Source organism: Panulirus ornatus, chromosome 15, assembly GCF_036320965.1.
Source record: "Panulirus ornatus isolate Po-2019 chromosome 15, ASM3632096v1, whole genome shotgun sequence".
NCBI classification, from domain to species: Eukaryota; Metazoa; Arthropoda; class Malacostraca; order Decapoda; family Palinuridae; genus Panulirus; species Panulirus ornatus.
This window is the reverse complement of record NC_092238.1, coordinates 33,901,841-33,915,844: the sequence shown is the minus strand read 5'-3', so window position 1 is coordinate 33,915,844 and position 14,004 is coordinate 33,901,841. Positions and strand designations below refer to the sequence as shown.

General features: G+C 50.8%; 1 long non-coding RNA gene across 1 annotated transcript in view; it reads left to right on the top strand.

Annotated features, from left to right (window-relative positions):
• LOC139753849 (uncharacterized) overlaps positions 1 to 14,004 on the top strand; it is a 427,945-nt gene that overhangs the window by 232,250 nt on the left and 181,691 nt on the right. The gene's annotated exons all lie outside the window — the stretch shown is intronic.

The window sequence follows — 14,004 nt, the reverse complement described above, 5'->3', positions numbered from 1 at the left end:
ACAGGTCCTGCAGGATTACCGACACACAGGTCCTGCAGGATACCGACACACAGGTCCTGCAGGATACCGACACACAGGTCCTGCAGGATACCGGCACACAGATCCTGCAGGATACCGACACACAGGTCCTGCAGGATATCGACACGCAGGTCCTGCAGGATACCGACACACAGATCCTGCAGGATACCGGCACACAGGTCCTGCAGGATACCGACACACAGATCCTGGAGGATACCGAGACACAGGTCCTGCAGGATACCGACACACAGATCCTGCAGGATATCGACACGCAGGTCCTGCAGGATACCGACACACAGGTCCTGCAGGATACCGGCACACAGGTCCTGCAGGATATCGACACGCAGGTCCTGCAGGATACCGGCACACAGGTCCTGCAGGATACCGGCACACAGGTCCTGCAGGATTACCGACACACAGGTCCTGCAGGATACCGACACACAGATCCTGCAGGATACCGGCACACAGGTCCTGCAGGATACCGGCACACAGGTCCTGCAGGATATCGACACGCAGGTCCTGCAGGATATCGACACGCAGGTCCTGCAGGATTACCGACACACAGGTCCTGCAGGATACCGACACACAGGTCCTGCAGGATATCGACACGCAGGTCCTGCAGGATATCGACACGCAGGTCCTGCAGGATATCGACACGCAGGTCCTGCAGGATACCGGCACACAGATCCTGCAGGATACCGGCACACAGGTCCTGCAGGATATCGACACGCAGGTCCTGCAGGATATCGACACGCAGGTCCTGCAGGATATCGACACGCAGGTCCTGCAGGATATCGACACGCAGGTCCTGCAGGATATCGACACGCAGGTCCTGCAGGATATCGACACGCAGGTCCTGCAGGATACCGGCACACAGATCCTGCAGGATACCGGCACACAGGTCCTGCAGGATACCGGCACACAGGTCCTGCAGGATATCGACACGCAGGTCCTGCAGGATATCGACACGCAGGTCCTGCAGGATACCGACACACAGATCCTGCAGGATACCGACACACAGGTCCTGCAGGATATCGACACGCAGGTCCTGCAGGATATCGACACGCAGGTCCTGCAGGATATCGACACGCAGGTCCTGCAGGATATCGACACGCAGGTCCTGCAGGATACCGGCACACAGGTCCTGCAGGATATCGACACGCAGGTCCTGCAGGATATCGACACGCAGGTCCTGCAGGATATCGACACGCAGGTCCTGCAGGATATCGACACGCAGGTCCTGCAGGATTACCGACACACAGGTCCTGCAGGATATCGACACGCAGGTCCTGCAGGATACCGGCACACAGGTCCTGCAGGATACCGACACACAGATCCTGCAGGATACCGACACACAGATCCTGCAGGATACCGACACACAGATCCTGCAGGATACCGACACACAGATCCTGCAGGATACCGGCACACAGGTCCTGCAGGATATCGACACGCAGGTCCTGCAGGATACCGGCACACAGATCCTGCAGGATACCGGCACACAGATCCTGCAGGATACCGGCACACAGGTCCTGCAGGATACCGACACACAGATCCTGCAGGATACCGGCACACAGGTCCTGCAGGATTACCGACACACAGGTCCTGCAGGATACCGGCACACAGGTCCTGCAGGATACCGACACACAGGTCCTGCAGGATATCGACACGCAGGTCCTGCAGGATACCGACACACAGATCCTGCAGGATACCGGCACACAGGTCCTGCAGGATTACCGACACACAGGTCCTGCAGGATACCGGCACACAGATCCTGCAGGATACCGACACACAGGTCCTGCAGGATACCGGCACACAGATCCTGCAGGATACCGGCACACAGGTCCTGCAGGATTACCGACACACAGGTCCTGCAGGATATCGACACGCAGGTCCTGCAGGATACCGACACACAGGTCCTGCAGGATATCGACACGCAGGTCCTGCAGGATACCGACACACAGATCCTGCAGGATACCGACACACAGGTCCTGCAGGATATCGACACGCAGGTCCTGCAGGATATCGACACGCAGGTCCTGCAGGATACCGGCACACAGATCCTGCAGGATACCGGCACACAGGTCCTGCAGGATATCGACACGCAGGTCCTGCAGGATACCGGCACACAGATCCTGCAGGATACCGACACACAGATCCTGCAGGATACCGGCACACAGATCCTGCAGGATACCGACACACAGGTCCTGCAGGATACCGACACACAGGTCCTGCAGGATATCGACACGCAGGTCCTGCAGGATACCGACACACAGGTCCTGCAGGATATCGACACGCAGGTCCTGCAGGATATCGACACGCAGGTCCTGCAGGATACCGGCACACAGGTCCTGCAGGATTACCGGCACACAGATCCTGCAGGATACCGGCACACAGGTCCTGCAGGATATCGACACGCAGGTCCTGCAGGATACCGGCACACAGATCCTGCAGGATACCGGCACACAGATCCTGCAGGATACCGACACACAGGTCCTGCAGGATACCGGCACACAGATCCTGCAGGATACCGGCACACAGGTCCTGCAGGATACCGGCACACAGGTCCTGCAGGATATCGACACGCAGGTCCTGCAGGATACCGGCACACAGGTCCTGCAGGATACCGGCACACAGATCCTGCAGGATACCGGCACACAGGTCCTGCAGGATATCGACACGCAGGTCCTGCAGGATATCGACACGCAGGTCCTGCAGGATATCGACACGCAGGTCCTGCAGGATACCGACACACAGGTCCTGCAGGATACCGGCACACAGGTCCTGCAGGATATCGACACGCAGGTCCTGCAGGATATCGACACGCAGGTCCTGCAGGATATCGACACGCAGGTCCTGCAGGATACCGACACACAGGTCCTGCAGGATACCGACACACAGGTCCTGCAGGATACCGACACACAGATCCTGCAGGATACCGACACACAGGTCCTGCAGGATACCGACACACAGGTCCTGCAGGATATCGACACGCAGGTCCTGCAGGATTACCGACACACAGGTCCTGCAGGATACCGACACACAGATCCTGCAGGATACCGGCACACAGATCCTGCAGGATACCGACACACAGATCCTGCAGGATACCGACACACAGGTCCTGCAGGATACCGGCACACAGATCCTGCAGGATACCGGCACACAGATCCTGCAGGATACCGACACACAGATCCTGCAGGATACCGGCACACAGGTCCTGCAGGATATCGACACGCAGGTCCTGCAGGATACCGGCACACAGGTCCTGCAGGATATCGACACGCAGGTCCTGCAGGATACCGGCACACAGGTCCTGCAGGATACCGGCACACAGATCCTGCAGGATACCGACACACAGGTCCTGCAGGATACCGACACACAGGTCCTGCAGGATACCGGCACACAGATCCTGCAGGATACCGGCACACAGGTCCTGCAGGATACCGGCACACAGGTCCTGCAGGATATCGACACGCAGGTCCTGCAGGATACCGGCACACAGGTCCTGCAGGATATCGACACGCAGGTCCTGCAGGATACCGGCACACAGGTCCTGCAGGATATCGACACGCAGGTCCTGCAGGATATCGACACGCAGGTCCTGCAGGATACCGGCACACAGGTCCTGCAGGATATCGACACGCAGGTCCTGCAGGATATCGACACGCAGGTCCTGCAGGATACCGACACACAGGTCCTGCAGGATATCGACACGCAGGTCCTGCAGGATACCGGCACACAGGTCCTGCAGGATACCGGCACACAGGTCCTGCAGGATATCGACACGCAGGTCCTGCAGGATATCGACACGCAGGTCCTGCAGGATATCGACACGCAGGTCCTGCAGGATACCGGCACACAGGTCCTGCAGGATACCGGCACACAGGTCCTGCAGGATATCGACACGCAGGTCCTGCAGGATATCGACACGCAGGTCCTGCAGGATATCGACACGCAGGTCCTGCAGGATATCGACACGCAGGTCCTGCAGGATATCGACACGCAGGTCCTGCAGGATATCGACACGCAGGTCCTGCAGGATATCGACACGCAGGTCCTGCAGGATATCGACACGCAGGTCCTGCAGGATACCGGCACACAGGTCCTGCAGGATATCGACACGCAGGTCCTGCAGGATATCGACACGCAGGTCCTGCAGGATACCGGCACACAGGTCCTGCAGGATATCGACACGCAGGTCCTGCAGGATATCGACACGCAGGTCCTGCAGGATACCGGCACACAGGTCCTGCAGGATATCGACACGCAGGTCCTGCAGGATATCGACACGCAGGTCCTGCAGGATATCGACACGCAGGTCCTGCAGGATATCGACACGCAGGTCCTGCAGGATATCGACACGCAGGTCCTGCAGGATATCGACACGCAGGTCCTGCAGGATACCGACACACAGGTCCTGCAGGATATCGACACGCAGGTCCTGCAGGATACCGACACACAGATCCTGCAGGATACCGACACACAGGTCCTGCAGGATATCGACACGCAGGTCCTGCAGGATATCGACACGCAGGTCCTGCAGGATATCGACACGCAGGTCCTGCAGGATATCGACACGCAGGTCCTGCAGGATACCGACACACAGGTCCTGCAGGATACCGACACACAGATCCTGCAGGATACCGACACACAGGTCCTGCAGGATACCGACACACAGGTCCTGCAGGATACCGACACACAGGTCCTGCAGGATACCGGCACACAGGTCCTGCAGGATATCGACACGCAGGTCCTGCAGGATATCGACACGCAGGTCCTGCAGGATACCGATACACAGGTCCTGCAGGATACCGACACACAGGTCCTGCAGGATACCGACACACAGATCCTGCAGGATACCGGCACACAGGTCCTGCAGGATACCGGCACACAGATCCTGCAGGATACCGACACACAGGTCCTGCAGGATACCGGCACACAGGTCCTGCAGGATACCGGCACACAGATCCTGCAGGATACCGGCACACAGGTCCTGCAGGATACCGGCACACAGGTCCTGCAGGATACCGGCACACAGGTCCTGCAGGATATCGACACACAGATCCACTCATAAGTTTCTTCGTACGGCTCTGAGGAGAAGTTGTGAGGGACCGACGTGGACAGCCTCCTCATTGAAGGTTTCACGCTCATATATAAAGTGTCAGACTTGTAACCAGTAATGATCAGGCTCGGAGGATGTTCCTTTGAGGCTCGTGAGTAGATTGTGCTGTGCAAGAACCCTGACACAGAAGATTGGACTCAGGTGAACACAGAAATGTATTTTCCCGTGTCGCTACGTAGATCATGGTTGAAGTGATTGGGGAGATCGACTCGAGAAAGTGGCGCCCCCCTGAAATGTTGTGCTGCTGAAAGGGGCGACGAGATGAAAATCTAATTCACTTTGCTTTTTTGCTTCGCGTTTCAGCGGCTATTTGAAAAAAAAGAGTAGGCCTTTACGACCATGCCATATGGATACACCCATCTCGACCGCTATTACGTTCTCCCGTTGGGCGAGTTCAATGACCAAGTACCAACTTAAAGTGGGGCTTCGAGTGGGAGGTAAATGAGGTGTCGTGAATGTAAAAACACCCCTCCACTAGGCACCAGGTACTGCCTCTCGTAGTCAAATAGCTCTCACTGTCAAGTACTCTCCCTCCTTCCAGCATTCATATATACCTCCCCGTGAAAGGTCCTTACTTCTTCTCCCACTTTAAGTCTCCCTAGCCAGTTCCTCTTACCTCTTCTCCCACTTTAAGTCTCCCCAGCCAGTTCCTCTTACCTCTTCTCCCACTTTGAGTCTCCCTAGCCAGTTCCTCTTACCTCTTCTCCCACTTTAAGTCTCCCCAGCCAGGTCTTCTAACCTCTTCTCCCACTTTAAGTATCCCCAGCCGGCTCCTCTTACCTCTTCTCCCACTTTAAGTCTCCCCAGCCAGTTCCTCTTACATCTTCTCCCACTTTAAGTCTCCCCAGCCAGTTCCTCTCACCTCTTCTCCCACTTTAAGTCTCCCCAGCCAGTTCCTCTTACATCTTCTCCCACTTTAAGTCTCCCCAGCCAGTTCCTCTCACCTCTTCTCCCACTTTAAGTCTCCCCAGCCAGGTCTTCTAACCTCTTCTCCCACTTTAAGTCTCCCCACCCACCATACATGTCCCTCCTGCCAAAGGCCTCTATACCCAACTCCTTCACAAGGATGAGTTCTCCTCCTTTATTGCCTCCCGCATAATAAACATTAAATATTGATATTTTCATATTCTTTTAGTCGTTGCAAACGCAGAAAAGTATAATAAAACCTTGGACAATATCTGCTGTATTTAACACTGATATTAATATTATTTTTTCATGCATATAAATCATCGTACTTTTGATTTCATCAAGAGTTTTTATTGTGAATAATGCAGTTAGTTGAGGCGTTTTCTAAAAGCAAATAGAACACGGCGAATAATTTGATTTGTTCTTCTGAAGAACTTCAATGTTCACGCTGGTGGGAAAATGACACCCTCGTGCTTGGTGAACAAAGCCAGAATTGTACCCCTAAGCCTCAAAAATCCAGACGACTTTGTCCAGAGTCGAGTGTAGTGACGGGAAATGAGACTTGACAATGAGTTGGAAAGATATGGTTCCTCCATCATTATGGATATGTGGTGGTCGTGTATTCAATGGGACATGGGGGACGTGTTATGTTCGTGGGAGTTGAAAATTATCTATGGGGGGGAAACACGAGTCATAATGGAGCTGCATTGATTATTTTTATGGGGGACACAACAAAGTTGAATTGACAAGTGTACCATTCACACAGGAATGTATTATTTTGTTTGTATCTCCTCGGGACTCATCTTGCTCACAAAGAGGATGAACCAGTGTCTCGGTATAAGTTTAGCTGTATGTATAGAAGGACTGTGTTGTCATTTGTGGGGCGGTGAACCAGTGTCTCGGTATAAGTTTAGCTGTATGTATAGAAGGACTGTGTTGTCATTTGTGGGGCGGTGAACCAGTGTCTCGGTATAAGTTTAGCTGTATGTATAGAAGGACTGTGTTGTCATTTGTGGGGCGGTGGGGAAAATATGCAGTATAGCTATGTTAATTTCGCCTCGGGTTTGTATAGGAAGGAATTGGTCCTACTGTGCAAGTAGTCACGTCAAACAACCATGCCAATCATGGTTAAGATGGGGTAATTACCTCTGTTCTTCTTCGTGCTGGGAGGACAGTGGTGTAGTACCATCTGTGATGGTTGGTTGGTTTAGGGTGAGGGGGGGATGTTGTATCCTCTGTCTGAAACCGCACTGGGAGAAGAAGAGTGAGTCGCCAGGTTCTACAGGATGAACAACGAACCACTGGATGGTCTGTCTGAAACCGCACTGGGAGAACAGGTTATACAGGATGAACAACGAGCCACCGGATGGTCTGTCTGAAACCGCAGTGGGGGAAGAACAGGTTCCACGGGATGAACAACGAACCACTGGATGGTCTGTCTGAAACCGCACTAGGAGAACAGGTTATACAGGATGAACAACGAACCACCGGATGGTCTGTCTGAAACTGCAGTGGGGGAAGAACAGGTTCTACAGGATGAACAACGAGCTACCGGATGGTCTGTCTGAAACCGCAGTGGGGGAAGAACAGGTTCTACGGGATGAACAACGAACCACTGGATGGTCTGTCTGAAACCGCACTGGGAGAACAGGTTATACAGGATGAACAACGAACCACCGGATGGTCTGTCTGAAACCGCAGTGGGGGAAGAACAGGTTCTACGGGATGAAGAACGAACCACTGGATGGTCTTCATGCCATCCAGGCTTAATCATCATCATCACCATCATCATCATCTCAGGACCTCAGAATCTTTAACTCTCCTTCACCAGGTCCTCATGTTTACTGTAGGACTCCAGCTAAACCCATTAGACTTAAAAAGACATTGTGTCAGAGCAGCTGGCATGTTAGACCCGGAGGTCATGTGACTAGACAAGAGAGGTCAGTGGACTACCACGAAAAAAAATCGTTTAAAAAGCCTCGTCCATTTAGCTCGTAGGCGTGTTAGGTCAACGATGGCGATTGAGTCGTTAAAAAACACTTTTGACCAAGACCATGATTTTTTTTTTTAACTGTATGGAAAAAAAATTGTTGCTATTGAAGTTCCCACTTGAGTTTTCTCCCACTGTGGAGGATGCGTCCGTCCCTGCGAACTGTGGAAAGAATCCGACCCTGTGAATCTGTGGGGAGAGGCAAGGCCAAACGTGCCGCTCCTGCTGGCGGGGATGTGGTCGGTCGAACCCACAGCTCCCGTGGGTCCCGCGACGGAATGGACGAGGATGACCAGTGGCCTCGCCTCAGTGGAGTGTGACGTGTGAGCTACTGACGGGGGACAAGTGTGTGAGATGTGTGACGTGTGAGCTACTGACGGGGGACAAGTGTGTAAGACGTGTGACGTGTGAGCTACTGACGGGGGACAAGTATGTGAGACGTGTGACGTGTGAGCTCCTGATGGGGGACAAGTGTGTGAGAAGTATTGATGTGTTAGAACTACTGCGAGATGTGTTCTGTTGGATATTGTGCATGGATCAATACGTGGTTGTTATGTGAGTGCTAGTGTGTCACGTATATATATATATATATATATATATATATATGTAGTGCGAGGGAAGGAGCTTGATATATTGTGTACGGGCTTAAAAGTTAGGGTAAGTATGATAGTGTGTGTGTGTGTGTGTGTGTGTGTGTGTGAGTGAGTGTGTGACATGCAGTGTCAATCAGTGCGAGGCAATTCAAGACCCAGAACAGCGAGATAACATTTTTCATCACTGTACGATAACTTTAAATATCACCGTTTCTTGTCATCACGTGATCGTCCAGGTCACTGCTGGAGCGGCAGTGACCCGCAGTGCTTCATCCCTCACCCTGTGTGATCTGTTTTGTTGACGTGGTCAGCGTCTGTGTTGGATTAGGTACCCTCGTCCTCGACCCTGTTCTCCTACTCCGTGGTACGCACCTGCGTTTGATGGCTTTTCTCGTGAGTCTCCGCCAGGACTCCTACGAGTCATTGCAGCTAGCCAGTCAGTCAGCCAGTCAGTCAGTCAGTCAACCAGCCAGCCAGCCAATCAACTATTTAGTCGGTCAGCTAGCCACCCAGCCAGTCATCCATACAGTCTATCAGCCAGCCAGCCAGTCAACCATACAGTCGGCCAGCCAGCCAGCCAACCAGTAAACTAGCCAATCAACCAGCCAGCCAATCAACCAGCAATCAACAAGCCAGCCAACCAGCCAGTTAACCCTTCCATCCAGCCCCAGCCACTTCATCCTCCCACACACGAGCCCCCTCATCACGCCTTAGCCTCAGCTCATCAGCGGTCTGGCATCGGTGGTCGCCCGATTGAGGAAGACAAGCAAGTGGTCTCTGGGGGCGCAGCAGCGTTTCTCCTCCCATCACGTCTCCCGCCAGAGTTTACCTCGAACCATCTCGGACTCTGTCGTCTCCCTCCGCGCCATAGTTACTCACACCACCCGACGACACCCCGTGTGTCGTCGTGCCTTTTTAATACAGTGCTTGCTCTGCGTTGCTGCCAAGCCCCCGCCCCGCCCCTCACTGAGGGACGCAACGACATGTCGTACGTCGACACGACCCCGCGTCTCTCACCCTAGATAGCCGCGCCTCTCAGAGCGAGGGAAACCCATCGTGTACGGGTCTAATGACCTGGATATTCTCCTTCGTCTCTCCTGATCCATAACATTCTTTACCTCGTTCTTTCCGCCCGACTACCTCCCTCCCTCCCTCCCTCCCTCCCTACCTCCCTGCCTTCCTCCCTCCCTGCCTTCCTCCCTCCCTCCCTCTCTCCCTCTCTCCCTCCCTCCCTCCCTCCCTCCCTCCCTCCATCCCTCCCTCCTTAACTTTACCATCTGGGTTATAGCCTCGAGCGGCAGAGTCGGCGCTTCCAAGACTCGCACGTGTGTGTGTGTGTGTGTGTGTGTGTGTGTGTGTGTGTGTGTGTGTGTGATTCATGTTTGTTCGTAACGAGACGAGTGTTTTTCTTCTCTCGTCTCGCGGGATAGGCATCGTATATGGGCCATCTTGGGTGAGAGAGGTGTGAAAGAAGGAAAAAAAAAAGAATGAAGAGATTTAATTCGACCTTCCTTAGGTGTTTATAGACCGGACTTTCAATGATGGGAAGGCTTTAGGGAGAGGGAACGACTGAAGTATGAAGATAATACCACGGTTTTTAACGTTATGGGGAAGGAGGTGGCTTTACAACGGTCACTCCTCGTGTGCGTGACCTCCGAACACAAACTATGGGAAGCAGCAGCTCGTCGCATGGCACGACCTCAAGCCTCAAGTGGCGGACATTATACCCCCCAGAACAGGTAGAAGGCGTCAGCAGCATCAAGATGGACGGGAAAGAATGGTGAAATTTGAGGTGATGGACGGGGAGGGAGGAAAGAGAGGTTAATGAGTCGGAAGGCTTTTTCAGTCCACTCTGGCGTTTGAGAGAGATGGCAGGACGAGACCATGCCAGATCAATCAGCTGTACTTCCCATACTGGAGCGAAAAACATCACTTTAGATATGGAATGACTTCTCATCAAGGTAAGTGAGGGATCTATACAACACCGTTTTTTGTTTGTTTGTTTGTTTGTTTTTTAGGAGAGAGATTCGTCGGTTGTTTCATCACGTGGGGTAACCAGGTTCGAGAGGAGAAATTGAATTATATCATTTGCACGGTTGAGGTATTGTGTTTTTAATTGAATAGTTGGATATGAGTTGGGGTTTAGAAAGGGATTGTAATTAGGAAGTGCGTGTTTGCATTATTGGATCTGTTATTGTGTGTAATTACCAATTTTGTACCTCACGGGGAGAGAGAGAGAGAGAGAGAGAGAGAGAGAGAGAGAGAGAGAGAGAGAGAGAGAGAGAGAATACGACCTACGTATCACCAGTAACACTGGACCTCTGAAGGCTCCGGCGGCACAAGGCTGCGCTACCTCCAGTAGTAGGGAAATGAGGACTCGTTTGGAGTGGGTAAGTGTTTGACGAGACTATACTCCCAGTTACACAGTGTCACCAGAGGTCACTTTTCACTCGATATGTAACCTCGAGCAGGCAGAGCCCGGTAACACACACACACACACACACACACACACACACACACACACACGTGTCCTGGGTTCGAATGCTGGCTGTTGGAAGGTATTATGTGTTATATATATATATATATATATATATATATATATATATATATATATATATATATATATGGAGAGAATGAGACTAACTTCAACGAGATTTTGTTCTGAGTGAAAGGAATGAATAGATAGCCATACAAATATTGATATAGAAATACAATTGCTTATATACTTGATCGTATATCGAGACCGTGAATGAGAAACATGAGGGACGTGACCCTCAACCATCACACCTCACAGCACCACACTCGCCTCACGGGGGTCCTGACTTCACCTCACAAGCCACACGGGTCTCCCTAGATGAACCAAACAAGAGTGTGTATATGCCAATCAGACCCAAGGTCGTCCGTTCTCCCTCGGGGCCTCTAATTAAAGACTGGTGTAGCAGATCACATGTGCCAGGGGGCGATGCTATCACAAGAACGGACGATTGATTTTAACTCCGATTCCGTTGAGGGAGGAGGAGTTGTGTATTCGTGTGAGTTAGACGAGATTGCTGTATGATGGGCAGACACACCGGATGTCTAGGTGTCTGGAGCAACGCCAGCATTTCATCACATTGGAGTTCCCAATTGTCCTATTTGTACAGCACGGGATGCAGTGGTGTGTGTGTGTGTGTGTTTAAAACCTTTCCAAGTTCATAACTCCAGTCCTCTCACTAACTCGTGAAAGATGTCACTGTGTTCAGTGAATTTTCACGGAGGTTTAGGATGGGTTTTGGGGGGGCAGTGAGGGATCGTGTGTGGTTAGCTGTGATGTGGAATGTTGCTCCAAGGACGCTCGAATGAAACTTTATGATACGGAAATTAGAGACAGAACTATATACGTTTTCTTTTTTATATCCACGGTTTTGTCACAGTCCAGACTTTGGTGGAAGCCTCGTAAATATTACCAGGGAATTTCTTTACTTAAGGATGAGTCATGGATGCCAAGAAACCATTATGTGAATGGTATTTTTAAGAACCATTTTAAAGGTTATTGGATTTTTTATCTGTATCAAACTCGCATTTTTTTTAGTGCTGGTAAGTTTTATGTATGGCTTGCTGTCACTGGACTGAACCAGGGCACGTGAAGCGTCCGGGGTAAACCATGGAAAGGTCTTTGGGACCTGGTTGTAGATAGGGAGCTGTGGTCTCGATGCATTACACAGGCAGCTAGAGAATGGATGCGGCCGCCTGTCTTCGTCTACTCTAGGCGTTACCTTGCTGGCTTTGAGGGGGGGGGGGGGATGATGACGATCACGTTTGAAACAAATAGGTTTTATGCCCATGTAGAAGGTGTTAGAGTGGCTCTCCCTCTTGGGCCCCACTTTGGTTGTCGTGTTTATGGATTTCTGTGAGAGTAAGTAAGTGGTTGAGCTCAAGTTATCCATCTGAGCTCCTCCCTCCCTCTCCTGTGTGATCATTATGTGTTGATGGCTCTTTGGTATTGTTGACATGGCCTTCTCAAACTCGTAGATTCTTTGACTGTTCAGGTAGTCGACAGCCCGAGAGCAGGTTCAAAGTGGAGGTGGGAAAGAATGGTGGGTTTCCTCTTTTAGGTATGTTGTATCTTCCCTTATGATGTGATTATTACACGAAAGTGCACTTGTGAACTTATCGTGTTTCATTTCCCCGTGCACTCATAGGAATATATATATATATATATATATATATATATATATATATATATATATATATATATATATATATATATATATATATAAAATCGTGAGAGGTGCTTCGGTATTTTATCAATTCAGTTCAAAAAGAAAAAAAAAAAGGACGGACAGTTTAAAACTTGGTCACGGTGATTACTATTTATACGTGAACTTCTGAGCGTTTGTTTACGGAATGGTCTGAACTTCTGGGAATCCTCTTTTCCTCAGAGATAGTGGTATTCGGGTGACCCAGACTGAATCTAACGTCGACAGATTCTCTTATGTTTTCACGAGGCTTCCATCACAGTATGTACTGGACCAAGACTTCATAAATCATGTATCTATTTCTCTCTTACTCTCGTATGTAGGCGCGAGACGCGTCGATAAGAGCTGTGCTATATGGAAGGTGTGTATCTTCACATGGATTTCACCATTGTCTTAACTAACCATCAGAGAAGAGGATCATAATTGGACTTTTATAAGGCCACGGGCCATTTGTCCATCGGTCCTCAGGGGGTTTACCGACCCAGCTGTTCATCCAACTTTAGCGATTGGTCTCGATAGAGTGGGTACCTGGCTCAGGCTAAGGTGTATTCATGCCGTGGAGCATCCATCCATGTGATGCAATCGCGTATCGGATCCTCTGAATTCATCTCTAGACTGTAGGGTTGAACATCCCTGTGGCAGGTCTCCTAGAACACGCCTGTGGCTCTGGAAGTCGGATCTGATCCCCTTATGCCTCCAGGGCTGACGAAGGAGATCAAAAGAAAAAGCTATGGCTATAACTTTTCATCAGACAGTTTTAAGAGGAGTTAGTCGTGGAAAATGGTGTACATACAACATTTAATGTTCCTTGAGTTGTGGTATATTCTTAAAACTTAAGTCCTCCAGTCTGTCCTGTAATGCCTTTTGTGGTTTAATCACATATCGTAATTTGATTGATAGTTCTTATATCGTGTTTATGATTAATACTTTTTAAAAGTTTGTAATGTATACATTACGTTCCTCTTTTTTTGAAGTTTTGTGTACACGTTCATGTATTCCGCTTCTTTGATTGTATGTAAAAAAGAAAAAAATTATTTTAGGAGGGTGATATGTGTTTCATGTGTTGTGGCCTACATTTCATTAAGTTGTGATTTGAGATTGTGATTGTAATTATGTTCTCAGATGATGAAGCTGCTGCTC